Genomic DNA, 24,928 nt, shown 5'->3' on the forward strand with positions numbered 1-24,928 from the left:
GTGTAGCGGTTATCGCATCCGCCTCACTCCCGGAAGGCCACAGGTTCGAAACCGCGAGGTTTTTTTTTTGCTTGGAACATGCAAAGACCTTTATAATTATCCGAACATTTGTGTCAAGGTCACATTATTTACATCCCCGTATCTCTGGTAGAACCAGAGTTACGAGCCTGCAAAGTTTATTTTCAAAAATCAAAAGTAACCTTCTAACAATAAGTGAGACAAAAAATAAGTTGACGACGATATTGAGGTAGCCTCAAGTTTAAAGTATCCTTGTATGGGGAGCAAAGAGTACTATAACATATCCAAAGGAGATCCCAGTATCTCTTGTAGAACAAGAGTTATGAGCCTCCAAAGTTTAGTGCAAAAATCAAAACTAACATAATAAAAATAAGTGAGACGATACCAAAGTTGACGAACATTTTGCTTAATATCTCGGCCCCTGTTTGTCGTAGCTCAATGTTTTTAGTATGGTTAGATGGGGGACAATTTGGACTAAAACATATTCTAAGGACATCCCCGTATCTCTAGTAAACACAGAGTTATGGGCCTGCAAAGCATAGTCTAATGCATTTCCTTTGGACGGGTTGTTTGTTTACGTTTAGCTTAATTACTCGGCCCCTGTTTGTCGTAGCCCAAAGTTTTTAGTATGGTTAGATGGGGGACAATTTGGACTATAACATATCCTAAGGACATCCCGGTATGTCTAGTAGACACAGAGTTATGGGCCTTGCAAAGTATAGTCTAATGCATTTTCTATGGAGGGGTTTGTTTGTTCACGTTTTGCTTAATTACTTGACCCTGTTCTTTCGATTAAAAATAATAACATATCTTTAGTGTAGCGGTTATCGCATCCGCCTCACTCCCGGAAGGCCACAGGTTCGAAACCGCGAGGTTTTTTTTTTGCTTGGAACATGCAAAGACCTTTATAATTATCCGAACATTTGTGTCAAGGTCACATTATTTACATCCCCGTATCTCTGGTAGAACCAGAGTTACGAGCCTGCAAAGTTTATTTTCAAAAATCAAAAGTAACCTTCTAACAATAAGTGAGACAAAAAATAAGTTGACGACGATATTGAGGTAGCCTCAAGTTTAAAGTATCCTTGTATGGGGAGCAAAGAGTACTATAACATATCCAAAGGAGATCCCAGTATCTCTTGTAGAACAAGAGTTATGAGCCTCCAAAGTTTAGTGCAAAAATCAAAACTAACATAATAAAAATAAGTGAGACGATACCAAAGTTGACGAACATTTTGCTTAATATCTCGGCCCCTGTTTGTCGTAGCTCAATGTTTTTAGTATGGTTAGATGGGGGACAATTTGGACTAAAACATATCCTAAGGACATCCCCGTATCTCTAGTAAACACAGAGTTATGGGCCTGCAAAGCATAGTCTAATGCATTTCCTTTGGACGGGTTGTTTGTTTACGTTTAGCTTAATTACTCGGCCCCTGTTTGTCGTAGCCCAAAGTTTTTAGTATGGTTAGATGGGGGACAATTTGGACTATAACATATCCTAAGGACATCCCGGTATGTCTAGTAGACACAGAGTTATGGGCCTTGCAAAGTATAGTCTAATGCATTTTCTATGGAGGGGTTTGTTTGTTCACGTTTTGCTTAATTACTTGACCCTGTTCTTTCGATTAAAAATAATAACATATCTTTAGTGTAGCGGTTATCGCATCCGCCTCACTCCCGGAAGGCCACAGGTTCGAAACCGCGAGGTTTTTTTTTTGCTTGGAACATGCAAAGACCTTTATAATTATCCGAACATTTGTGTCAAGGTCACATTATTTACATCCCCGTATCTCTGGTAGAACCAGAGTTACGAGCCTCCAGAATTTAGTCTAATGTATTTCCTATGGAGGGGTTTGTTTGTTTACGATTAGCTTAATTACTCGACTACTGTTTGTCGTAGCCCTAATTCTTAGTATGTCTAGATGGGGGACAAATTGGTCTATAACATACTCAAAGGACATCCCCGTATCTCCAGTAGAAACAGAGTTACGAGCCTGCAAAGTTTATTTTCAAATATCAAAAGTAACCTTCTAACAATAAGTGAGACAAAAAGTAAGTTGACGACGATATTGAGGTAGCCTCAAGTTTAAAGTATCCTTGTATGGGGAGCAAACAGTACTATAGCATATCCAAAGGAGATCCCAGTATCTCTTGTAGAACAAGAGTTATGAGCCTCCAAAGTTTAGTGCAAAAATCATAAGTAACATAATAAAAATAAGTGAGACGATACCAAGTTGACGAACATTTTGCTTAATATCTCGGCCCCTGTTTGTCCTAGCTCAATGTTTTTAGTATGGTTAGATGGGGGACAATTTGGACTATAACATATCTTAAGGACATCCCCGTATCTCTAGTAAACACAGAGTTATGGGCCTGCAAAGCATAGTCTAAGGCATTTCCTTTGGACGGGTTGTTTGTTTACGTTTAGCTTAATAACTCGGCCCCTGTTTTTCGTAGCTCAATGTTTTTAGTATGGTTAGATGGAAGACAAATTGGAATATAACATACTCAAAGGACATCGCCGTATCTACAGTAGAAACAGAGTTACGAGCCTGCAAAGTATACTCTAATGCATTTTCTATGGAGGGGTTTGTTTGTTCATGTATTGCTTAATTACTTGACCCTGTTCTTTCGATTAAAAATAATAACATATCTTTAGTGTAGCGGTTATCGCATCCGCCTCACTCCCGGAAGGCCACAGGTTCGAAACCGCGAAGTTTTTTTTTATTATTATCCGAACATTTGTGTCAAGGTCACATTATTTACATCCCCGTATCTCTGGTAGAACCAGAGTTACGAGCCTCCAGAATTTAGTCTAATGTATTTCCTATGGACGGGTTGTTTGTTTACGTTTAGCTTAATAACTCGGCCCCTGTTTTTCGTAGCTCAATGTTTTTAGTATGGTTAGATGGGGGACAAATTGGAATATAACATACTCAAAGGACATCGCCGTATCTACAGTAGAAACAGAGTTACGAGCCTGCAAAGTATACTCTAATGCATTTTCTATGGAGGGGTTTGTTTGTTCATGTATTGCTTAATTACTTGACCCTGTTCTTTCGATTAAAAATAATAACATATCTTTAGTGTAGCGGTTATCGCATCCGCATCACTCCCGGAAGGCCACAGGTTCGAAACCGCGAAGTTTTTTTTATAATTATCCGAACATTTGTGTCAAGGTCACATTATTTACATCCCCGTATCTCTGGTAGAACCAGAGTTACGAGCCTCCAGAATTTAGTCTAATGTATTTCCTATGGAGGGGTTTGTTTGTTTACGATTAGCTTAATTACTCGACTACTGTTTGTCGTAGCTCAATGTTTTTAGCATGGTTAGATGGGGACAAATTGGACTATATCATACTCAAAGGACATCCCCGTATCTCCAGTAGAAACAGAGTTACGAGCCTGCAAAGTATAGTCTAATGCATTTTCTATGGAGGGGTTTGTTTGTTCACGTATTGCTTAATTACTTGACCCTGTTCTTTCGATTAAAAATAATAACATATCTTTAGTGTAGCGGTTATCGCATCCGCCTCACTCCCGGAAGGCCACAGGTTCGAAACCGCGAAGTTTTTTTTTATAATTATCCGAACATTTGTGTCAAGGTCACATAATTTACATCCCCGTATCTCAGGTAGAACCAGAGTTACGAGCCTCCAGAATTTAGTCTAATGGATTTCCTATGAGGGGTTTGTTTGTTTACGATTAGCTTAATTACTCGACTACTGTTTGTCGTAGCTCAATGTTTTTAGTACGGTTAGATGGGGGACAAATTGGATTATAGGAAATACATTAGACTAAATTCTGGAGGCTCGTAACTCTGTTTCTATTGTAGATACGGCGATGTCCTTTGAGTATGTTATATTCCAATTTGTCCCCCATCTAACCATACTAAAAACATTGAGCTACGAAAAACAGGGGCCGAGTAATTAAGCTAAACGTAAACAAACAACCCGTCCAAAGGAAATGCATTAGACTATGCTTTGCAGGCCCATAACTCTGTGTTTACTAGAGATACGGGGATGTCCTTAGGATATGTTATAGTCCAAATTGTCCCCCATCTAACCATACTAAAACAGCTACGACAAACAGGGGCCGAGATATTAAGCAAAATGTTCGTCAACTTTGGTATCGTCTCACTTATTTTTATTATGTTACTTATGATTTTTGCACTAAACTTTGGAGGCTCATAACTCTTGTTCTACAAGAGATACTGGGATCTCCTTTGGATATGTTATAGTACTCTTTGCTCCCCATACAAGGATACTTTAAACTTGAGGCTACCTCAATATCGTCGTCAACTTACTTTTTGTCTCACTTATTGTTAGAAGGTTACTTTTGATTTTTGAAAATAAACTTTGCAGGCTCGTAACTCTGTTTCTACTGGAGATACGGGGATGTCCTTTGAGTATGTTATAGACCAATTTGTCCCCCATCTAGCCATACTAAGAATTAGTGCTACGACAAACAGTAGTCGAGTAATTAAGCTAATCGTAAACAAACAAACCCCTCCATAGGAAATACATTAGACTAAATTCTGGAGGCTCGTAACTCTGGTTCTACCAGAGATACGGGGATGTAAATAATGTGACCTTGACACAAATGTTCGGATAATTATAAAGGTCTTTGCATGTTCCAAGCAAAAAAAAAAACCTCGCGGTTTCGAACCTGTGGCCTTCCGGGAGTGAGGCGGATGCGATAACCGCTACACTAAAGATATGTTATTATTTTTAATCGAAAGAACAGGGTCAAGTAATTAAGTAATACGCGAACAAACAAACCCCTCCATAGAAAATGCATTAGACTATATTTTGCAGGCTCGTAAATCTGTTTCTACTGTAGATACGGGGATGTCCTTTGAGTATGTTATAGTCCAATTTGTCCCCCATCTAACCATACTAAAAACATTGAGCTACGACAAACAGTAGTCGAGTAATTAAGCTAATCGTAAACAAACAAACCCCTCCATAGGAAATCCATTAGACTAAATTCTGGAGGCTCGTAACTCTGGTTCTACCAGAGATACGGGGATGTAAATAATGTGACCTTGACACAAATGTTCGGATAACTATAAAAAAAAACTTCGCGGTTTCGAACCTGTGGCCTTCCGGGAGTGAGGCGGATGCTTTAACCGCTACACTAAAGATATGTTATTATTTGTAATAGAAAGAACAGGGTCAAGTAATTAAGCAATACGTGAACAAACAAACCCCTCCATAGAAAATGCATTAGACTATACTTTGCAGGCTCGTAACTCTGTTTCTACTGGAGATACGGGGATGTCCTTTGAGTATGTTATAGTCCAATTTGTCCCCCATCTAACCATACTAAAAACATTGAGCTACGACAAACAAGGGCCGAGATATTAAGCAAAATGTTCGTCAACTTTGGTATCGTCTAACTTATTTTTATTATATTACTTATGATTTTTGCACTAAACTTTGGAGGCTCATAACTCTTGTTCTACAAGAGATACTGGGATCTCCTTTGGATATGTTATAGTACTCTTTGCTCCCCATACAAGGATACTTTAAACTTGAGGCTACCTCAATATCGTCGTCAACTTATTTTTTGTCTCACTTATTGTTAGAAGGTTACTTTTGATTTTTGAAAATAAACTTTGCAGGCTCGTAACTCTGGTTCTACCAGAGATACGGGGATGTAAATAATGTGACCTTGACACAAATGTTCGGATAATTATAAAGGTCTTTGCATGTTCCAAGCAAAAAAAATTTTCGCGGTTTCGAACCTGTGGCCTTCCGGGGTGAGGCGGATGCGATAACCGCTACACTAAAGATATGTTATTATTTTTAATCGAAAGAACAGGGTCAAGTAATTAAGCAATACGTGAACAAACAAACCCCTCCATAGAAAATGCATTAGACTATATTTTGCAGGCTCGTAAATCTGTTTCTACTGTAGATACGGGGATGTCCTTTGAGTATGTTATAGTCCAATTTGTCCCTCATCTAACCATACTAAAAACATTGAGCTACGACAAACAGTAGTCGAGTAATTAAGCTAATCGTAAACAAACAAACCCCTCCATAGGAAATCCATTAGACTAAATTCTGGAGGCTCGTAACTCTGGTTCTACCAGAGATACGGGGATGTAAATAATGTGACCTTGACACAAATGTTCGGATAATTATAAAAAAAACTTCGCGGTTTCGAACCTGTGGCCGCGAAAAACGGGTTGTTTGTTTACGTTTAAAAGCTAAATGCCCGTCAGGTATTGTGCAAAAACCATGACTTTTTACGTCACATCTGAGACCTCACAACACCGCTCCCGGATGGGCTCGAACCACCAACCTATTGGTTAACAGCCGAACGCGCTAACCATTGCGCCACGGAAGCCCAAAAGTTAAATGCTCGTCAGGTATTGTGTAAAAACCTTGACTTTTTACCTCTCCGAGTGACGTATGTCACGGAGAGGTTCTAATTTCGACGTGTGTGTGTGTCTGTGTGTGTGTGTGTCTTTTGTTACACCCACGTGACCGCGTTCGCAGTTTCCAAATCGGAGCAAACGTGTTCGCCATTTCCGAACTGCTTTCACAGTCACGGAAATGGCTCCTTTACTTGAGTTCTCACACCACCATCTTCTCGTCTTCGTCCATTCCACTTGGACACCAGTCTGTACATGCTGGCTTCTAATCACCACCATCTTTTGGTCTTCGTCCATCCCACATGGACACCAGTCTGTACATACTGGCTTCTAATCACCACCATCTTTTGGTCTTCGTCCATCCCACATGGACACCAGTCTGTACATACTGGCTTCTAATCACCACCATCTTCTGGTCTTCGTCCATCCCACATGGACACCAGTCTGTACATACTGGCTTCTAATCACCACCATCTTCTGGTCTTCGTCCATTCCACTTGGACACCAGTCTGTACACCTGGCTTCTACTCCATCGTCATCGTTGGGTTTAAGACATTCGCGGCGATCAGCTAGGGTTACGAGAAACGTCTAGCCTCCCTAGGGTGGGTTGTCCACCAAAGGTTTTCGCAATTGCGGTTGTTCTTGCTTTTAGCTGTAGTTCGACACCCTTATATACTACCTATTTGAGTAAGGTAATGCAACCGGCGTATGCTTCATTTCAAACGCCAATATTAGTCAAGTCTCTCAAGAATGTCTAATTGTTCTTTATCAACGCGATGTAACGCTCAATAAGGCGAACAACTAACGAAGAAAATATTTAATATTAATTATATTTATTTTAATATTTAAGATAATCTTGTTTCTCAACTCAAAATTAAAACGGAAAGAGTTAAAAAGCAGTCTATGTTTTAGTCTGTGTATGTCCGTCCGTTAGTGCATCGCGTTAGCAGTTCGCTTTGTTTTGTGGAAAGAAATCCTACAAAACCTTAATATTTGGTTTCTCATAATGTATAATTAATATATGGAAATATTTTTCGTAATTTCGATGCCTTTAGTGGTTTTGTAGCTATAAAGCTCTGTTTCATTTTGATATCCCAAGAACTTTTTTTAATATTATTATTTGAAATCGATGTTTATATATTACTTAAGCTATACTACATCTGTTTATAGCATAATCCTTTCTAAAGTGATTTCAAGAAGAACGCCACTATATTGGTCAAATGAACTTTCATCTGTCAATAGGCCTAGTGAACCATAAAGTAAACGCTAGGTTTTCGTTTCTGTAATGCAGAGACATTAACGGTTCAGAGTGAGCCGAAAGTTAATTACACTTTTAAATAATCAGGCTAAGATTTTATAATCATGGTGGAAGTCTGGGCCGCGTTGAGCAGAGCTCAGCGCTGTTAGCAGTGTCCTACAGAACGGGATTTTGGTTATGAATTTTGACGGCACGGTGCTCAGCGTTGAGCCAGCTCGGTCACCAATGAAAATAGTCAGGTTTTTGGATAACGTGACGTAAAACGCGTAGTTCTCAGCTTGGCGAAAAAAACATGGAGGAATTAATACAAATAGCTCTTGCTGATTCTGATCATAGAGACTAGAAACCCCAAGGAGTGGCAGGAATGCCTCAACTTGTTGCCCTTTTTCATGGTACACGCAATGGGTACACGGCGACTTCCGCTAAGCAAAATTAAACGGGCCGGAAGCTCTCATGTACCAATTTATGAGCAACATATTATTTGCGCTTGTAGAGCGGGGGACCTGCCACTCCTTGGGGTTTCTAGTCTCTATGTTCTGATGGGACTATAGCTATTTATTTGACGTGAAACCAGTTGATCACGCGAGAATTTTAAGAGATATGTTAGTTTCTATGTTTAATTATAAAAGTTGTTCTTATCTATCTCCATAAATATGTTATCATACAATTTTTGTTAAAAGATGAAGGTTAATTTGTCTCACTTAATTTAAATTCGAATTATTAACTACCACTCTCGGCCACGGCCATAACACGCTGAGAACACCGGTTCTCGTCCGATCATCGAAGTTAAGCAGCGTCGAGCGCAGTCGGTACTTGGGAGGGAGACCACTTAGGAACACTGCGTGCCGTTGGCTTTTTCACTTTTTTTCCTCTTTTTTAAATTCCAATAGATATGAAAAAAGCAAACATATTTTCTTTTTGTTATTGTTTTAAAAATATGAAGGTTAATTTGTCTCACTTAATTTAAATTCGAATTATTAACTAGCACTCTCGGCAACGGCCATATCACGCTGAAAACAACGGTTCTCGTCCGATCACCGAAGTTAAGCAGCGTCGGGCGCAGTCAGTACTGGGGAGGGAGACCACTTAGGAACACTGCGTGCCGTTAGCTTTTTCACTTTTTTTGTCTTTTAAGTCCAATAGATATGAAAAAAGCAAACACATTTTCTTTTTGTTATTGTTTTAAAAAGATGAAGGTTAATTTGTCTCACTTAATTTAAATTCGAATTATTAACTAACATTATCGGCCACGGCCATATAACGCTGAGAACACCGGTTCTCGTCCGATCACCGAAGTTAAGCAGCGTCGAGCGCAGTCAGTACTTGGGAGGGAGACCACTTAGGAACACTGCGTGCCGTTTGCTTTTTCACTTTTTTTTCCTCATTTAAATTCCAATAGATATGAAAAAAGCAAACATATTTTCTTTTTGTTATTGTTTTAAAAATATGAAGGTTAATTTGTCTCACTTAATTTAAATTCGAATTATTAACTACCACTCTCGGCCACGGCCATAACACGCTGAGAACACCGGTTCTCGTCCGATCACCGAAGTTAAGCAGCGTCGAGCGCAGTCGGTACTTGGGAGGGAGACCACTTAGGAACACTGCGTGCCGTTGGCTTTTTCACTTTTTTTCCTCTTTTTTAAATTCCAATAGATATGAAAAAAGCAAACATATTTTCTTTTTGTTATTGTTTTAAAAATATGAAGGTTAATTTGTCTCACTTAATTTAAATTCGAATTATTAACTAGCACTCTCGGCAACGGCCATATCACGCTGAAAACAACGGTTCTCGTCCGATCACCGAAGTTAAGCAGCGTCGAGCGCAGTCAGTACTGGGGAGGGAGACCACTTAGGAACACTGCGTGCCGTTAGCTTTTTCACTTTTTTTGTCTTTTAAGTCCAATAGATATGAAAAAAGCAAACACATTTTCTTTTTGTTATTGTTTTAAAAAGATGAAGGTTAATTTGTCTCACTTAATTTAAATTCGAATTATTAACTAACATTATCGGCCACGGCCATATAACGCTGAGAACACCGGTTCTCGTCCGATCACCGAAGTTAAGCAGCGTCGAGCGCAGTCAGTACTTGGGAGGGAGACCACTTAGGAACACTGCGTGCCGTTGGCTTTTTTACTTTTTTTTCCTCATTTAAATTCCAATAGATATGAAAAAAGCAAACATATTTTCTTTTTGTTATTGTTTTAAAAATATGAAGGTTAATTTGTCTCACTTAATTTAAATTCGATTTATTAACTAGCACTCTCGGCAACGGCCATATCACGCTGAAAACACCGGTTCTCGTCCGCTCACCGAAGTTAAGTAGCGTCGATCGCAGTCAGTACTTGGGAACACTGCGTGCCGTTGGCTTTTCCTTTTTGTTTCCTCTTTTAAATTCCACCAGATATGAAAAATCCAAACATATGTTCTTTTTGTTATTGTTTTATAAATATGAAGGTTAATTAAATTCGAATTATTAACTAGCACTCTCGGCAACGGCCATATCCCGCTGAAAACACCGGTTCTCGTCCGATCACCGAAGTTAAGCAGCGTCGAGCGCAGTCAGTACTTGGGAACACAGCGTGCCGTTGGCTTTTTCCTTTCTGTTTCCTCTTTAAAATTCCACCAGATATGAAAAAACCAAACATATCTTCTTTTTGTTATTGTTTTATAAATATGAAGGTTAATTAAATTCAAATTATTAAGTAGCACTCTCGGCAAAGGCCATATCACGCTGAAAACACCAGTTCTCGTCCGATCACCGAAGTTAAGCAGCGTCGATCGCAGTCAGTACTTGGGAACACTGCGTGCCGTTGGCTTTTCCTTTTTGTTTCCTCTTTTAAATTCCACCAGATATGAAAAATCCAAACATATGTTCTTTTTGTTATTGTTTTATAAATATGAAGGTTAATTAAATTCGAATTATTAACTAGCACTCTCGGCAACGGCCATATCCCGCTGAAAACACCGGTTCTCGTCCGATCACCGAAGTTAAGCAGCGTCGAGCGCAGTCAGTACTTGGGAACACAGCGTGCCGTTGGCTTTTTCCTTTCTGTTTCCTCTTTTAAATTAATCAAAAATGTCTTGATTAGAATCAAGACCTAAAAAGTATCGATAAGACTGAGGTTATCACTTGTCTGAAGGATCAGATATTAATTTTTCTTTTTAATTGAAACTTAAATGCATGCTTAAGAAAAAACAACGTTCCATTACCGTTTTCCGTTGAAATAAATTATTTTACTCGTAATCAATTTCAAAAATTTACTTATCTCGGCTTTTCGAGCACAATTCCATTCCCCGAAAACATTTTATCATTACATTAATTACTTTTGGGAGAGTACGTGTATGGTTTTGCGTTTTAAAAGGTTCCTAAAGACGTTACATACCCATTCGTGACCGGCATGCTTCGCAGTGGAACATTTTAATTATTCTAAAACCAATGGCGCCAAATTCAATAGGGACAGTAAGATTTTTACTCGCGGTTTTGCAAAATGATGTAATATCAAGTGTACTTTAGTCAACCGTCGTATTGTTCTTTCTCATAGTTCAGGGCATGATTAGTGTTACTGCCCAATTTCTCTCTTTAGTTTCTAACAATGGTTAGAGACTATTTGATATGGCACGGCACAACGTTATATACATTTGTAAATTCTAAGTAGCACAAAAGGAAAAGAAACCATTTTTTTATATTTTGGTTTGAAATAAATAAACTCATGATAGTAGTTATAACGAACAGAAAGTCAAGGGAATGGCACCGGTAATGACCAGCAAAAAGAGAGGAAATTTTGCTTCAAGTTAGCAGAGGGACATGGTAGTGAAAATAGTAATCTAGAATTTTGTTCGTTCAAACCTTAATATATCATGAAAAATTCAATTGAGGAGGCGGCACTACATAGAAAGATTGATTTTGGCAGATAACAGCGAAAAATTATGTTCTACACACACTGGGACAATGGGAGAGTTTCAAGGCCGCAGGTCGCACATAATGAAATTTCAACTCCAGTTATATCAATTCTCCCTGGTCCTAGTAGTAGCAGGTTAAGCTATAGTTTGCTCAGGTCCTGTTAGTCTCGAAAGTGTTATATAGTGCTTGTAACTTTTAAAAGGTTGTTGTCATGGCTAAACAGACCGCTATTACAGTTTTTTATTGTTTTATAGGATATTTTGACACGTTATCTCCCAAAAGTAATTAATGTAATGATAAAATGTTTTCGGGGAATGGAATTGTGCTCGAAAAGCCGAGATAAGTAAATTTTTGAAATTGATTACGAGTAAAATAATTTATTTCAACGGAAAACGGTAATGGAACGTTGTTTTTTCTTAAGCATGCATTTAAGTTTCAATTAAAAAGAAAAATTAATATCTGATCCTTCAGACAAGTGATAACCTCAGTCTTATCGATACTTTTTAGGTCTTGATTCTAATCAAGACATTTTTGATTAATATCTGTTCCTTCAGTCTTCATTTTAATTAAGAATGTTAAGAAACTGTTTTACATTTTCAAAATCTGCACTAAGCAGAAACATATATAAAGGGGACCATAACTTTAGCTCAATCAAACATTTATTTATAATGATACTTCAAAAAAAACGTAAATCAATAAAAGTTTGTATTCTTATTGTAATTAACATAATCCAATTTTTTACAATCATTTATGGAAACGCGCGGCGCCCCCCTAAAAATTCCAGAAATAGGACCAAATAGACAATTTTACAAAATTTTTAAAAATTCTGATTTATGTCCGTTTAACATTTAGCGCAAAATTGTCAAAAGCCCAATATGAAATTCGGATATCCTTAAAACTTCACAAAGACGATCCAAGATTGTCAATTTCAAACTTTTTTGTAGCATAAAGTAACGTCTGTTTGATATTAAGCTTAAAACCTTAAACAAAATATAGTCAGGGCTACCCTAAAAGTTCACAAAGTTGAACCAAGATTGTTAATAAGCCTAAAAAGCGCCATCTTCAAAATATGTAGCCGGGGAAAAGAGAGCGTGATCGAGTGGGCTATGCTAGTGGTTGGAAGTCGCGGGGGCTGGGGCAGGGATAAGGGAGTTGAGATGGATTGGAAATGATACCTGCGGCACCGTATCTCTCCCAATGTATCTCGCGCACGCCCCTACCCTTCGGTAGGCGATTGCTAAGTGCTGCCGCGTAGCGCCATTTTATTTGTATGAGAACTAGCTTCTATTTTGAAGATAGAGGGAGCGCCCTTTACAATTTCGTCCAGTACGACCCTACCTAACCGCTAAGGATGCTGGGAGGACTATGGTGCCGTAGGTGGGGGTACACAGGCAACGCTATAGGTATGGGGGTTTCTACTCCTTTCCTCTCTCCTTCAAGGTTGGGACTCCAGGCATAGCCAACTCCATCACGCACTCGACAACGCAAAGCAACTCGCGCCAGCGTGGGAAATAAGGCGGTGACAAAGGGCAAATGACCAGTTTAAAAATTGCCTGTTCCAGTTCAAAAATTAAATCGGAGGGGGGGGGTCAGTGGTCCACGAGACTACTAAGAAAGTTCAAGGGTAACCAGACTCCACACATTAAAATTCTAATATTTTAATTATCCACTTCTTTAGTTTAGCAGACGACGTGCTCTGGTCAATGGTCATGGACCAGTTTATTTATTCCAAGTCAGGAAAGTCGCTGGCCTAATGTCCAGTTTAAAATATCCTTATTTGGTCACGGACCAGAAAACTCACGTTAACGCGACGCGAATGACGAAAACTACGTGTTTTCCGACTGAGGAGAGGCGAAATAGCCCGGCCTCCTTTTACGTCCCCCTTTGTATTTTGAAAGTGGGACTGGGACTATGGCGCGCGAATACTTAGGCATCTCATACCTTCTCCCTAGTAAACTAGATATCGCTTCTTGGTAAAACTTTATATAACTAAAACCATAAGTTTAAAAGATATGTTCCATAACAAGGTTCATACAACTTTTGGAAAACAAATTTCCCTGAGATTTCCAGGCTTTTCCCCATATACTTCCCTGAGTTTTCCAGGTTTTCCCCGTATATGGAGTATCCTATGGAGCAAATGTTAACGAAGGAGGGAAGGGGCAAATAGGACTAAATAATCAAAGGATATCCCCGAATCTCTAATACAACCAGAGTTACGAGCTTCCAAAATTTAGTGTAATGTTAATCCTATGGAGGAGGAAAAGTACCTACAAACACCTGTGGCAAGTACCTACGAGCACTCACAAGCACCTACATGTACCCGGGGCAAGTACCTACAAGCACCCGGGGCAAGCACCCAGAAGCACCCGGGGCAAGTACCTACAAGCACCCGGGGCAAGTACCCAGAAGCACCCGGGGCAAGTACCCACAAGCACCCGGGGCAAGTACCCACAAGCACCCGGGGCAAGTACCCACAAGTACCTACAAGCACCCACAAGTACCCGGGGCAAGCACCCACAAGTACCCGGGGCAAGCACCCACAAGTACCCGGGGCAAGCACCCACAAGTACCTACAAGCACCCACAAGTACCTACAAACACCCACAAGTACCCGGGCAAGCACCCACAAGTACCCGGGGCAAGCACCCACAAGTACCCGGGGCAAGCACCCACAAGTACCTACAAGCACCCACAAGTACCTACAAGCACCCACAAGCACTCACAAGTACCTACAAGCACCTACAAGCACCCACAAGTACCTACAAGCACCCACAAGTACCTACAAGCACCCACAAGTACCTACATGCACCCACAAGTACCTACATGCACCCACAAGTACCTACAAGCACCTACAAGTACCCACAAGTACCTACAAGCACCCACAAGTACCTACAAGCACCCACAAGTACCTACATGCACCCACAAGTACCTACATGCACCCACAAGTACCTACAAGCACCTACAAGTACCCACAAGTACCTACAAGCACCCACAAGTACCTACAAGCACCCACAAGTACCCACAAGTACCTACAAGCACCCACAAGTACCTACAAGCACACACAAGTAACTACAAGCACCCACAAGTACCTACAAGCACCCACAAGTAGCTACAAGTACCCACAAGTAGCTACAAGCACCCACAAGTACCCACAAGCACCTACAAGCACCCACAAGTACCTACAAGCACCCACAAGTACCTACAAGCACCCACAAGAAGCTACAAGCACCCACAAGTACCTACAAGCCCCTACAAGTACCCACAAGTACCTACAAGCACCCACAAGTACCCACAAGCACCCACAAGTACCTACAAGCACCCACAAGTACCTACAAGCACCTACAAGTACCCACAAGTACCTACAAGTACCCACAAGTACCCATAAGCACCTACAAGCACCCACAAGTACCTACAAGCACCCACAAGTACCTACAAGCACCCACAAGTACCCACAAGCACCCACAAGCACCCACAAGTACCTACAAGCACCCACAAGCACCCACAAGTACCTACAAGCACCCACAAGCACTCACAAGTACCTACAAGCACCTACAAGCACCCACAAGTACCTACAAGCACCCACAAGTACCTACAAGCACCCACAAGTACCTACATGCACCCACAAGTACCTACATGCACCCACAAGTACCTACAAGCACCTACAAGTACCCACAAGTACCTACAAGCACCCACAAGTACCTACAAGCACCCACAAGTACCTACATGCACCCACAAGTACCTACATGCACCCACAAGTACCTACAAGCACCTACAAGTACCCACAAGTACCTACAAGCACCCACAAGTACCTACAAGCACCCACAAGTACCCACAAGTACCTACAAGCACCCACAAGTACCTACAAGCACACACAAGTAACTACAAGCACCCACAAGTACCTACAAGCACCCACAAGTAGCTACAAGTACCCACAAGTAGCTACAAGCACCCACAAGTACCCACAAGCACCTACAAGCACCCACAAGTACCTACAAGCACCCACAAGTACCTACAAGCACCCACAAGAAGCTACAAGCACCCACAAGTACCTACAAGCCCCTACAAGTACCCACAAGTACCTACAAGCACCCACAAGTACCCACAAGCACCCACAAGTACCTACAAGCACCCACAAGTACCTACAAGCACCTACAAGTACCCACAAGTACCTACAAGTACCCACAAGTACCCATAAGCACCTACAAGCACCCACAAGTACCTACAAGCACCCACAAGTACCTACAAGCACCCACAAGTACCCACAAGCACCCACAAGCACCCACAAGTACCTACAAGCACCCACAAGCACCCACAAGTACCTACAAGCACCCACAAGCACCCACAAGTACCTACAAGCACCCACAGGTACCTACAAGTACCCACAAGTACCTACAAGTACCCACAAGTACCTACAAGCACCCACAAGTACCTACAAGCACCCACAAGTACCTACAAGCACCCACAAGAACCCACAAGCACCCACAAGTACCTACAAGCACCCACAAGCACCTACAAGCACCCACAAGCACCTACTAGCACCCACAAGCACCTACAAGCACCCACAAGTACCTACAAGCACCCACAAGTACCTACAAGCACCCACAAGTACCTACAAGTACCCACACGCACCTACAAGCACCCACAAGTACCTACAAGCACCCACAAGTACCTACAAGCACCTACAAGCACCCACAAGTACCTACAAGCACCTACAAGTACCTACAAGCACCCACAAGTACCTACAAGTACCTACAAGCACCCACAAGTACCTACAAGCACCTACAAGCACCCACAAGTACCTACAAGCACCCACAAGTACCTACAAGCACCCACAAGTACCTACAAGTACCCACAAGTACCTACAAGCACCCACAAGTACCTACAAGCACCTACAAGCACCCACAAGTACCTACAAGCACCTACAAGTACCCACAAGCACCCACAAGTACCCACAAGCACCCACAAGTACCCACAAGCACCTACAAGCACCCACAAGCACCCACAAGTACCTACAAGCACCCACAAGCACCCACAAGTACCTACAAGCACCCACAAGTACCTACAAGCACCCACAAGCACCCACAAATACCTACAAGCACCCACAAGCACCCACAAGTACCCACAAGCACCCACAAGTACCCACAAGTACCTACAAGCACCCACAAGTACCTACAAGTACCCACAAGAACCTACAAGCACCCACAAGCACCCACAAGTACCCACAAGTACCTACAAGTACCCACAAGTACCTACAAGCACCCACAAGTACCTACAAGCACCCACAAGTACCTACAAGCACCCACAAGTACCTACAAGCACCCACAAGTACCTACAAGCACCCACAAGTACCTACAAGCACCCACAAGTACCTACAAGCACCCACAAGCACCCACAAGTACCTACAAGCACCCACAAGTACCCACAAGTACCCACAAGCACCCACAAGTACCCACAAGTACCTACAAGCACCCACAAGCGCCCACAAGTACCCACAAGCACCCACAAGTACCCACAAGTACCTACAAGCACCCACAAGTACCTACAAGCACCCACAAGTACCTACAAGCACCCACAAGTACCTACAAGCACCCACAAGCACCCACAAGTACCTACAAGCACCCACAAGTACCCACAAGTACCTACAAGTACCCACAAGAACCTACAAGCACCCACAAGTACCTACAAGCACCCACAAGTACCCACAAGTACCTACAAGTACCTACAAGCACCCACAAGTACCCACAAGTACCTACAAGTACCCACAAGTACCTACAAGTACCCACAAGTACCTACAAGTACCCACAAGTACCCACAAGTACCTACAAGTACCCACAAGTACCTACAAGTACCCACAAGTACCTACAAGTACCCACAAGTACCTACAAGTACCCACAAGTACCTACAAGTACCCACAAGTACCTACAAGCACCCACAAGCACCCACAAGTACCCACAAGTACCTACAAGTACCCACAAGTACCTACAAGCACCCACAAGTACCCACAAGTACCTACAAGCACCCACAGGTACCCACAAGTACCTACAAGCACCCACAAGTACCCACAAACATCCACAAGTACCCACAAGTACCTACAAACATCCACAAGTACCTACAAACATCCACAAGTACCTACAAACATCCACAAGTACCCACAAGCACCCACAAGTACCCACAAGCACCCACAAGTACCTACAAGCACCCACACGTACCCACAAGTACCTACAAGCACCCACAAGTACCCACAAGTACCTACAAGCACCCACAAGTACCCACAAGAACCCACAAGTACCTATAAGCATCCACAAGTACCTAAAAGCACCCACAAGAACCCACATTTCAGAAGACCATTTCATCATAGCTTATTTAACATTCAATAGACCATTTCATCCACAAGGCTTCAAATAGAATCGCTCCAATAGGAATGCAAAAATAAACCACTAAAAAAGGCGAGTTTCCAATGTGTTGTCAATTTCAAATAAAACAGTGTATCATTGAAAAATCGCAAATCGAGGTATTTTTGAAAAATTAAAATTAAACATACTTAAACTTAATTTTTCGAAATAAAGAGTAGAAAAGGACCTAAAATAAAGATCATATGTTCATTTAAAACCGTTTTCAATCCTAAGAAATGTATAGTTTTTGTTATATACGTTCCACAATTTTGCCTTTTTTATAAAAATTCCCATGTTATTTCTATGGGAATTTTCCAGTTTTTTGCTAAAAAGGCTGATTAATTTTATGTAAATGAAAACCACCCTTAGCAACTTTATTTTTTATAAAATAAACTATTAGATGAATCCCTTTGAAATTTTAACTACATATTAAGGACCCGGATTGCAGTTCTGTGGAATTTTTTCAGAACAGTTAACACAACACAAAAAAAACTACATCCAAACAAAAAACCCTCCTTATACATTAAGAGCAGTATGAGGTCTTATCTAAGAGAGCGACCGCTCTCTCAGAATTCCACCAGATATGAAAAAACCAAACATATCTTCTTTTTGTTATTGTTTTATAAAGATGAAGGTTAATTAAATTCAAATTATTAAGTAGCACTCTCGGCAAAGGCCATATCACGCTGAAAACACCAGTTCTCGTCCGATCACCGCAGTTAAGCAGCGTCAAGCGAAGACAGTACTTGGGAGGGAGACCACTTAGGAACACTGCGTGCCGTTAGCTTTTTCACTTTTTTTGTCTTTTAAATCCAATAGATATTATAAAAGCAAACATATTTTCTTATTGTTATTGTTTTAAAAAGATGAAGGTTAATTTGTCTCACTTAATTTAAATTCGAATTATTAACTACCACTCTCGGCCACGGCCATAACACGCTGAGAACACCGGTTCTCGTCCGATCACCGAAGTTAAGCAGCGTCGAACGCAGTCAGTACTTGGGAGGGAGACCACTTAGGAACACTGCGTGCCGTTGGCTTTTTCACTTTTTTTCCTCTTTTAAATTCCAATAGATATGAAAAAAGCAAACATATTTTCTTTTTGTTATTGTTTTAAAAATATGAAGGTTAATTTGTCTCACTTAATTTAAATTCGAATTATTAACTAGCATTCGCGGCAACGGCCATATCACGCTGAAAACAACGGTTCTCGTCCGATCACCGAAGTTAAGCAGCGTCGAGCGCAGTCAGTATTGGGGAGGGAGACCACTTAGGAACACTGCGTGCCGTTAGCTTTTTCACTTTTTTTGTCTTTTAAGTCCAAAAGATATGAAAAAAACAAACACATTTTCTTTTTGTTATTGTTTTAAAAAGATGAAGGTTAATTTGTCTCACTTAATTTAAATTCGAATTATTAACTAGCACTCTCGGCAACGGCCATATCACGCTGAAAACACCGGTTATCGTCCGATCACCGAAGTTAAGCAGCGTCGAGCGCAGTCAGTACTTGGGAGGGAGACCACTTAGGAACACTGCGTGCCGTTGGCTTTTTCACTTTTTTTCCTCTTTTAAATTCCAATAGATATGAAAAAAGCAAACATATCTTCTTTTTGTTATTGTTTTATGAAGGTTAATTAAATTCAAATTATTAAATAGCACTCTCGGCAACGGCCATATCACGCTGAAAACACCGGTTCTCGTCCAATCACCGAAGTTAAGCAGCGTCGAGCGCAGTCAGTACTTGGGAGGGAGACCACTTAGGAACTCTGCGTGCCGTTGGCTTTTCAATTTTTTTTTCCTCTTTTGAATTCCAATAGATATGAAAAAAAGCAAACATATCTTCTTTTTTTTATTGTTTTATATAGATGAAAGTTAATTAAATTCAAATTATTAAATAGCACTCTCGACAAGGCCATATCACGCTGAATACACCGGTTCTAGTCCTATCACCGAAGTTAAGCAGCGTCGAACGCAGTCAGGACTGAATTTTACGTTACATCTAAGACCTCACAACACTTCTCCCGGGTGGGCTCGAACCACCAACCTATTGATTAACAGCCGAACGCGCTAACCATTGAGCCACGGAAGCTCCGAAATTAAAAGTTGTCACGTAATGTGGAAAAGTTTTGACCTTTTACGCTACATCTGAGACCTCACAACACCTCTCCCGGGTGGGCTCGAACCACCAGCCTTTCGGTTAACAGCCGAACGCGCTAACCATTGCGCCACGGAAGCCCAAAAATTAAATGGTCGTCAGGTATTGTGGAAAAACTTTGGCTTTTTACGTTACATTTGAGACTTCACAACACCGCTCCCGGGTGGGCTCGAACCACGAACCTTTTCGTTAACATCCGAACGCGCAAACCATGGAGCCAAGGAAGTTCAGAAATGAAATGGTCGTCAGGTATTGTGGAAAAACTTTGGCTTTTTACGTTACATTTGAGACTTCACAACACCGCTCCCGGGTGGGCTCGTACCACCAACCTTTTGGTTAACATCCGAACGCGCTAACCATGGAGCCAAGGAAGCTCAGAAATGAAATGGTCGTAAATTATTGTGGAAATAATTTGACTTTTTACGTCACATCTGAGACCTCACAACACCGCCCCCGGATGGGCTCGAACCACCATCCTTTCGGTTAACAGCCGAACGCGCTAACCATTGCGCCACGGAACCCCAAGAATTAAATGGTCGTCAGGTATTGTGGAGAAACTTTGGCTTTTTACGATACATTTGAGATCCCACAACACCGCTCCCGGGTGGGCTCGAACACCCAACCTATTGGTTAACAGCCGAACGCGCTAACCATTGAGCCACGGAAGCTCAGATATTAAATGGCTGTCACGTATTGTGGAAAAGTTTTGACTTTTTTCGATACATTTGAGATCCCACAACACCGCTCCCGGGTGTGCTCGAACCACCAACCTTTCGGTTAACAGCCAAACGCGCTAACCATTGCGCAACGGAAGCCCAAAAATTAAATGTTCTTCAGCTATTGTGGAAAAACTTTGACTTTTTACGTTACATCTGAGACCTCACAACACCGCTCCCGGGTGTGCTCCATCCACCAACCTTTCGGTTAACAGCTGAACGCGCTAACCATCGCGCCACGGAAGCCCTAAAATTAAACTTTCGTCAGGTATTGTGGAAAAACTTTGACTTTTTACGTTACATCTGAGACCTCACAACACCGCTCCCGGGTGTGCTCCATCCACCAACCTTTCGGTTAACAGCTGATCGCGCTAACCATCGCGCCACGGAAGCCCAAAAATTACATGGTCTTCAGATATTGTTGAAACATTATGACTTTTTACGCTACATCTGAGACCCCACAACACCGCTCCAGGGTGGGCTCCAAGCACCAACATTTCAGTTAACAGCCGAACGCGTAAAGCATTGCGCCATGGAAGCTTAGAAAATAAATGGTTGTCAAGTATTGTGGAATAGTTTGCCTTTTTACATTACTTATAAAACTTCACACCTACGCTCCCGGGTCGTCTCGAACCACAAACCTTTCGGTTAACAGCTGAACGCGCTAACCATTGCGCCACGGAAGCCCAAGAATTAAATGTTCGACAGGTATTGTGGAAAAACTTGCTATTTACGTTACATCTGAGAATTTTTTCACTATTTTCAAATATAACCACTGAAACCATTTTTTTTGTACTTTTTGCTTTAATTGAAGCAAATTTAACGATATTCATTCAAAAAACTTCAAATTGAATTTTCAATAAGAAATCGTTGTCACGGATTTTGTATCTTGAAGACAAAAAATATGCGATTTTTTCGATAGACTTTTGAATGCATTTTTTTCTGGACAATTTTTTGACCGAATTCAGCTTAATTACCTATAAAATACTCATTAAAAGTGATTTCATCTCGATTGATCAATAAATAAAAATGTACCTAGATTTTTAATAACATTTTCAAAATCGACGTTTCTCGGCCATAGAAGCATATTTTGAGTATTTCTTCACTATTTTCAAATATAACCACTGAAACCATTATTTTTGTACTTTTTGCTTTAATTCAAGCAAATGTAACGATATTCATTCAAAAAACTGTTCAAATTCAACTTTCAAAAATAAATCGTTGTCACGGACTTTCTACCTTGAATAAAAAAACATGCGATTTTTTCGGTACACTTTTGAATGCATTATTTTCTGCACAAATTTTTGACCGAATTTAGCTTATATACCTATTAAATACTCATTAAAAGTGATTTCATCTCGATTGATCAATAAATAAAAATGTACCTCGATTTTTAATACCATTTTCAAAATCGACGTTTCTCGACCAGAGAAGAACATTTTGAGTTTTTTTTCGCTATTTTCAAGTATAACCACTGACACCATTATTTTTGTACTTTTTTCTTTAATTCAAGCAAATATATCGGTAACGTAAAAAGTCAAAGCTTTTCCACAATACCTGACGACCATTTACATTTTGGGCTTCCTTTTCGCAATGGTTAACGCGTTCGGCTGTTAATCGAAAGGTTTGTGGATCGAGCACGCCCGGGAGCGGTGTTGTGAGGTCTCAGATGTAACGTAAAAAGTCAAAGCTTTTCCACAATACCTGACGACCATTTAATTTCTGGGCTTCCGTGGCGCCTTTTAGCGCGTTCGGCTGTTATCAGAAAGGTTGGTGGATCGAGCACACCCGGGAGCGGTGTTTTGAGGTATCAGATATAACGTAAAAAGCCAAAGTTTTTCCACAATACCTGACGACCATTTCAGGTCTCAGATGTAACGTAAAATGTCAAAGTTTTTCCACAATACCTGAAGAACATTTAATTTTTGGGCTTCCGGGGCGCAATAGTTAGCGCGTTCAGCTGTTAACTGAAAGGTCGGTGGTTCGAGCCCATCCGGGAACGATGGTGTGAAGTTTTAGAAGTAACGTAGAAAGTCAAAGCTTTTCATCTTTATCAAACAATAACAAAAAGAAGATATGTTTGTTTTTTCATATCTATTGGAATTTAAAAGAGGAAAAAAATTAAAAAGCCATTGTTTAAAAGATGAAGGTTAATTTGTCTCACTAAATTTAAATTCGAATTATTAACTAGACCTCTCGGAAACGGCCATATCACGCTGAGAACACCGGTTCTCGTCCGATCGCCGACGTTAGCAGCGTCGAGCGCAGTCAATACTTGGGAGGGAGATCACTTAGGAACACTGCGTGCCGTTGGCTTTTTCACTTTTTTTCCTCTTTTAAATTTTAAAAGATATGAAAAAAGCAAACATGTTTTCTTTTTGTTATTGTATTAAAATGATGAAGGCTAATTTGTCTCACTTAATTTAAATTCGAATTATTAACTAGCACTCTCGGCAACGGCTATATCACGCTGAAATCACCGGTTCTCGTCCGATCACCAAAGTTAAGCAGCGTCGAGCGCAGTCAGTACTTGGGAACACTGCGTGCCGTTGGCTTTTTCCTTTTTGTTTCCTCTTTTAAATTCCACCAGATATGAAAAAAGCAAACATATATTCTTTTTGATTTTTTTTTAAAAAATGAAGGTTAATTAAATTCAAATTATTAAATAGCACTCTCGGCAACGGCCATATCAGGCTGAAAACACCGGTTCTCGTCCGATCACCGAAGTTAAGCAGCGTCGAGCGCAGTCAGTACTTGGGAGGTAGACCATTTAGGAACACTGCGTGCCGTTGGCTTTTTCACTTTTTTTTCCTCTTTTAAATTCCAATTGATATGAAAAAAGCAAACACATCTTCATTTTGTTATTGTTTTATAAAGATGAAGGTTAATTAAATTCAAATTATTAACTAGCACTCTCGGAAACGGCCATATCACGCTGAATACACCGGTTCTCGTCCGATCACCGAAGTTAAGCAGCGTCGAGCGCAGTCAGTACTTGGGAGGGAGACCACTTAGGATCACTGCGTGCCATTGGCTTTTTCACATTTTTTCTCCTGTTTTAAATTCCAATAGATATGGAAAAAGCAAAATATTTTCTTTTTGTTATTGTTTTATAAAGATGAAGGTTAAATAAATTCAAATTATTAAATAGCACTCTCGGCAACGGCCATATCACGCTGAAAACACCGGTTAAGCAGCGTGGAGTACTGACTGCTCGACGCTGCTTAATTATGGTGATCGGACGAGAACCGGTGTTTTCAGGGTGATATGGCCGTTGCCGAGAGTGCTAGTTAATAATTCGAATTTAAATTAAGTGATTTAAATTAACCTTCATCATTTTAAAACAATAACATAAAGAAAATATGTTTGCTTTTTTCAAATCTATTGGAATTTAAAAGAGGAAGAAAAGTTAAAAAGCCAACGGCACGCAGTGTTCCTAAGTGGTCTCCCTCCCAAGTACTGACTGCGCTCGACGCTGTTTATCTTCGGTGATCGGACGAGAACCTTTGTTTTCAGCGTAATATGGCCGTTGCCGAGAGTGCTAGTTAATAATTCGAATTTAAATTAAGTGAGACAAATTAACCTTCATCTTTTTAAAACAATAACAAAAGAAAATATGTTTGCTTTTTTCATATCTATTGGAATTTAAAAGAGGAAAAAAATTGAAAAAGCCAACGGCGCGCAGTGTTCCTAAGTGGTCTCCCTCCCAAGTACTGACTGCGCTCGACGCTGCTTAACTTCGGTGATCGGACGAGAACCGGTGTTTTCAGCGTGATATGGCCGTTGCCGAAAGTGCTAGTTAATAATCAGAATTTAAATTAAGTGAGACAAATTAACCTTCATCGTTTTAAAACAATAACAAAAGAAAATATGTTTGCTTTATTCATATCTATTGGAATTTAAAAGACGAAGAAAAGTGAAAAACCCAACGGCACGCAGTGTTCCTAATTGGTCTCTCTCCCAAGTACTGACTGCGCTCGACGCTGCTTAACTTCGGTGATCGGACGAGAACCTTTGTTTTCAGCGTGATATGGCCGTTGCCGAGAGTGCTATTTATTAATTTGAATTTAATTAACCTTCATTTTTATAAAACAATAAC

At 40.7% G+C, this 24,928-nt stretch overlaps 1 non-coding gene and 20 pseudogenes across 1 annotated transcript; 18 read left to right on the forward strand and 3 right to left on the reverse strand.

Annotated features, from left to right (window-relative positions):
* Positions 1–8,398: 8,398 nt before the first annotated feature.
* On the forward strand, positions 8,399–8,517 carry LOC149701430 (5S ribosomal RNA; annotated as a pseudogene).
* A 138-nt stretch (positions 8,518–8,655) lies between these two features.
* On the forward strand, positions 8,656–8,774 carry LOC149701431 (5S ribosomal RNA; annotated as a pseudogene).
* A 134-nt stretch (positions 8,775–8,908) lies between these two features.
* On the forward strand, positions 8,909–9,027 carry LOC149701432 (5S ribosomal RNA; annotated as a pseudogene).
* Positions 9,028–9,164: 137 nt separating this feature from the next.
* LOC149701433 (5S ribosomal RNA) lies at positions 9,165–9,283 on the forward strand (annotated as a pseudogene).
* A 138-nt stretch (positions 9,284–9,421) lies between these two features.
* LOC149701434 (5S ribosomal RNA) lies at positions 9,422–9,540 on the forward strand (annotated as a pseudogene).
* Positions 9,541–9,674: 134 nt separating this feature from the next.
* On the forward strand, positions 9,675–9,793 carry LOC149701435 (5S ribosomal RNA; annotated as a pseudogene).
* A 137-nt stretch (positions 9,794–9,930) lies between these two features.
* On the forward strand, positions 9,931–10,033 carry LOC149701436 (5S ribosomal RNA; annotated as a pseudogene).
* Positions 10,034–10,154: 121 nt separating this feature from the next.
* On the forward strand, positions 10,155–10,257 carry LOC149701437 (5S ribosomal RNA; annotated as a pseudogene).
* A 346-nt stretch (positions 10,258–10,603) lies between these two features.
* On the forward strand, positions 10,604–10,706 carry LOC149701438 (5S ribosomal RNA; annotated as a pseudogene).
* Positions 10,707–18,626: 7,920 nt separating this feature from the next.
* LOC149701439 (5S ribosomal RNA) lies at positions 18,627–18,745 on the forward strand (annotated as a pseudogene).
* Positions 18,746–18,879: 134 nt separating this feature from the next.
* LOC149701440 (5S ribosomal RNA) lies at positions 18,880–18,998 on the forward strand (annotated as a pseudogene).
* Positions 18,999–19,134: 136 nt separating this feature from the next.
* On the forward strand, positions 19,135–19,253 carry LOC149701441 (5S ribosomal RNA; annotated as a pseudogene).
* A 134-nt stretch (positions 19,254–19,387) lies between these two features.
* LOC149701442 (5S ribosomal RNA) lies at positions 19,388–19,506 on the forward strand (annotated as a pseudogene).
* Positions 19,507–19,621: 115 nt separating this feature from the next.
* Positions 19,622–19,740, forward strand: LOC149701443 (5S ribosomal RNA; annotated as a pseudogene).
* Positions 19,741–23,027: 3,287 nt separating this feature from the next.
* On the forward strand, positions 23,028–23,145 carry LOC149701444 (5S ribosomal RNA; annotated as a pseudogene).
* A 136-nt stretch (positions 23,146–23,281) lies between these two features.
* Positions 23,282–23,384, forward strand: LOC149701445 (5S ribosomal RNA; annotated as a pseudogene).
* A 121-nt stretch (positions 23,385–23,505) lies between these two features.
* LOC149701446 (5S ribosomal RNA) lies at positions 23,506–23,624 on the forward strand (annotated as a pseudogene).
* A 122-nt stretch (positions 23,625–23,746) lies between these two features.
* Positions 23,747–23,865, forward strand: LOC149701447 (5S ribosomal RNA; annotated as a pseudogene).
* Positions 23,866–24,244: 379 nt separating this feature from the next.
* Positions 24,245–24,363, reverse strand: LOC149701448 (5S ribosomal RNA; annotated as a pseudogene).
* Positions 24,364–24,498: 135 nt separating this feature from the next.
* Positions 24,499–24,617, reverse strand: LOC149701449 (5S ribosomal RNA). The gene has a single exon (XR_016382149.1). It is a non-coding gene; the product is annotated as a 5S ribosomal RNA (ribosomal RNA).
* Positions 24,618–24,752: 135 nt separating this feature from the next.
* Positions 24,753–24,871, reverse strand: LOC149701450 (5S ribosomal RNA; annotated as a pseudogene).
* Between the last annotated feature and the right edge of the window lie 57 nt (positions 24,872–24,928).

The sequence above is a fragment of the Phalangium opilio genome, unplaced genomic scaffold (genome assembly GCF_054372755.1).
Source record: "Phalangium opilio isolate 3A_F unplaced genomic scaffold, DU_Popi_V2 ptg000019l_1, whole genome shotgun sequence".
Taxonomy (NCBI): Eukaryota; Metazoa; Arthropoda; class Arachnida; order Opiliones; family Phalangiidae; genus Phalangium; species Phalangium opilio.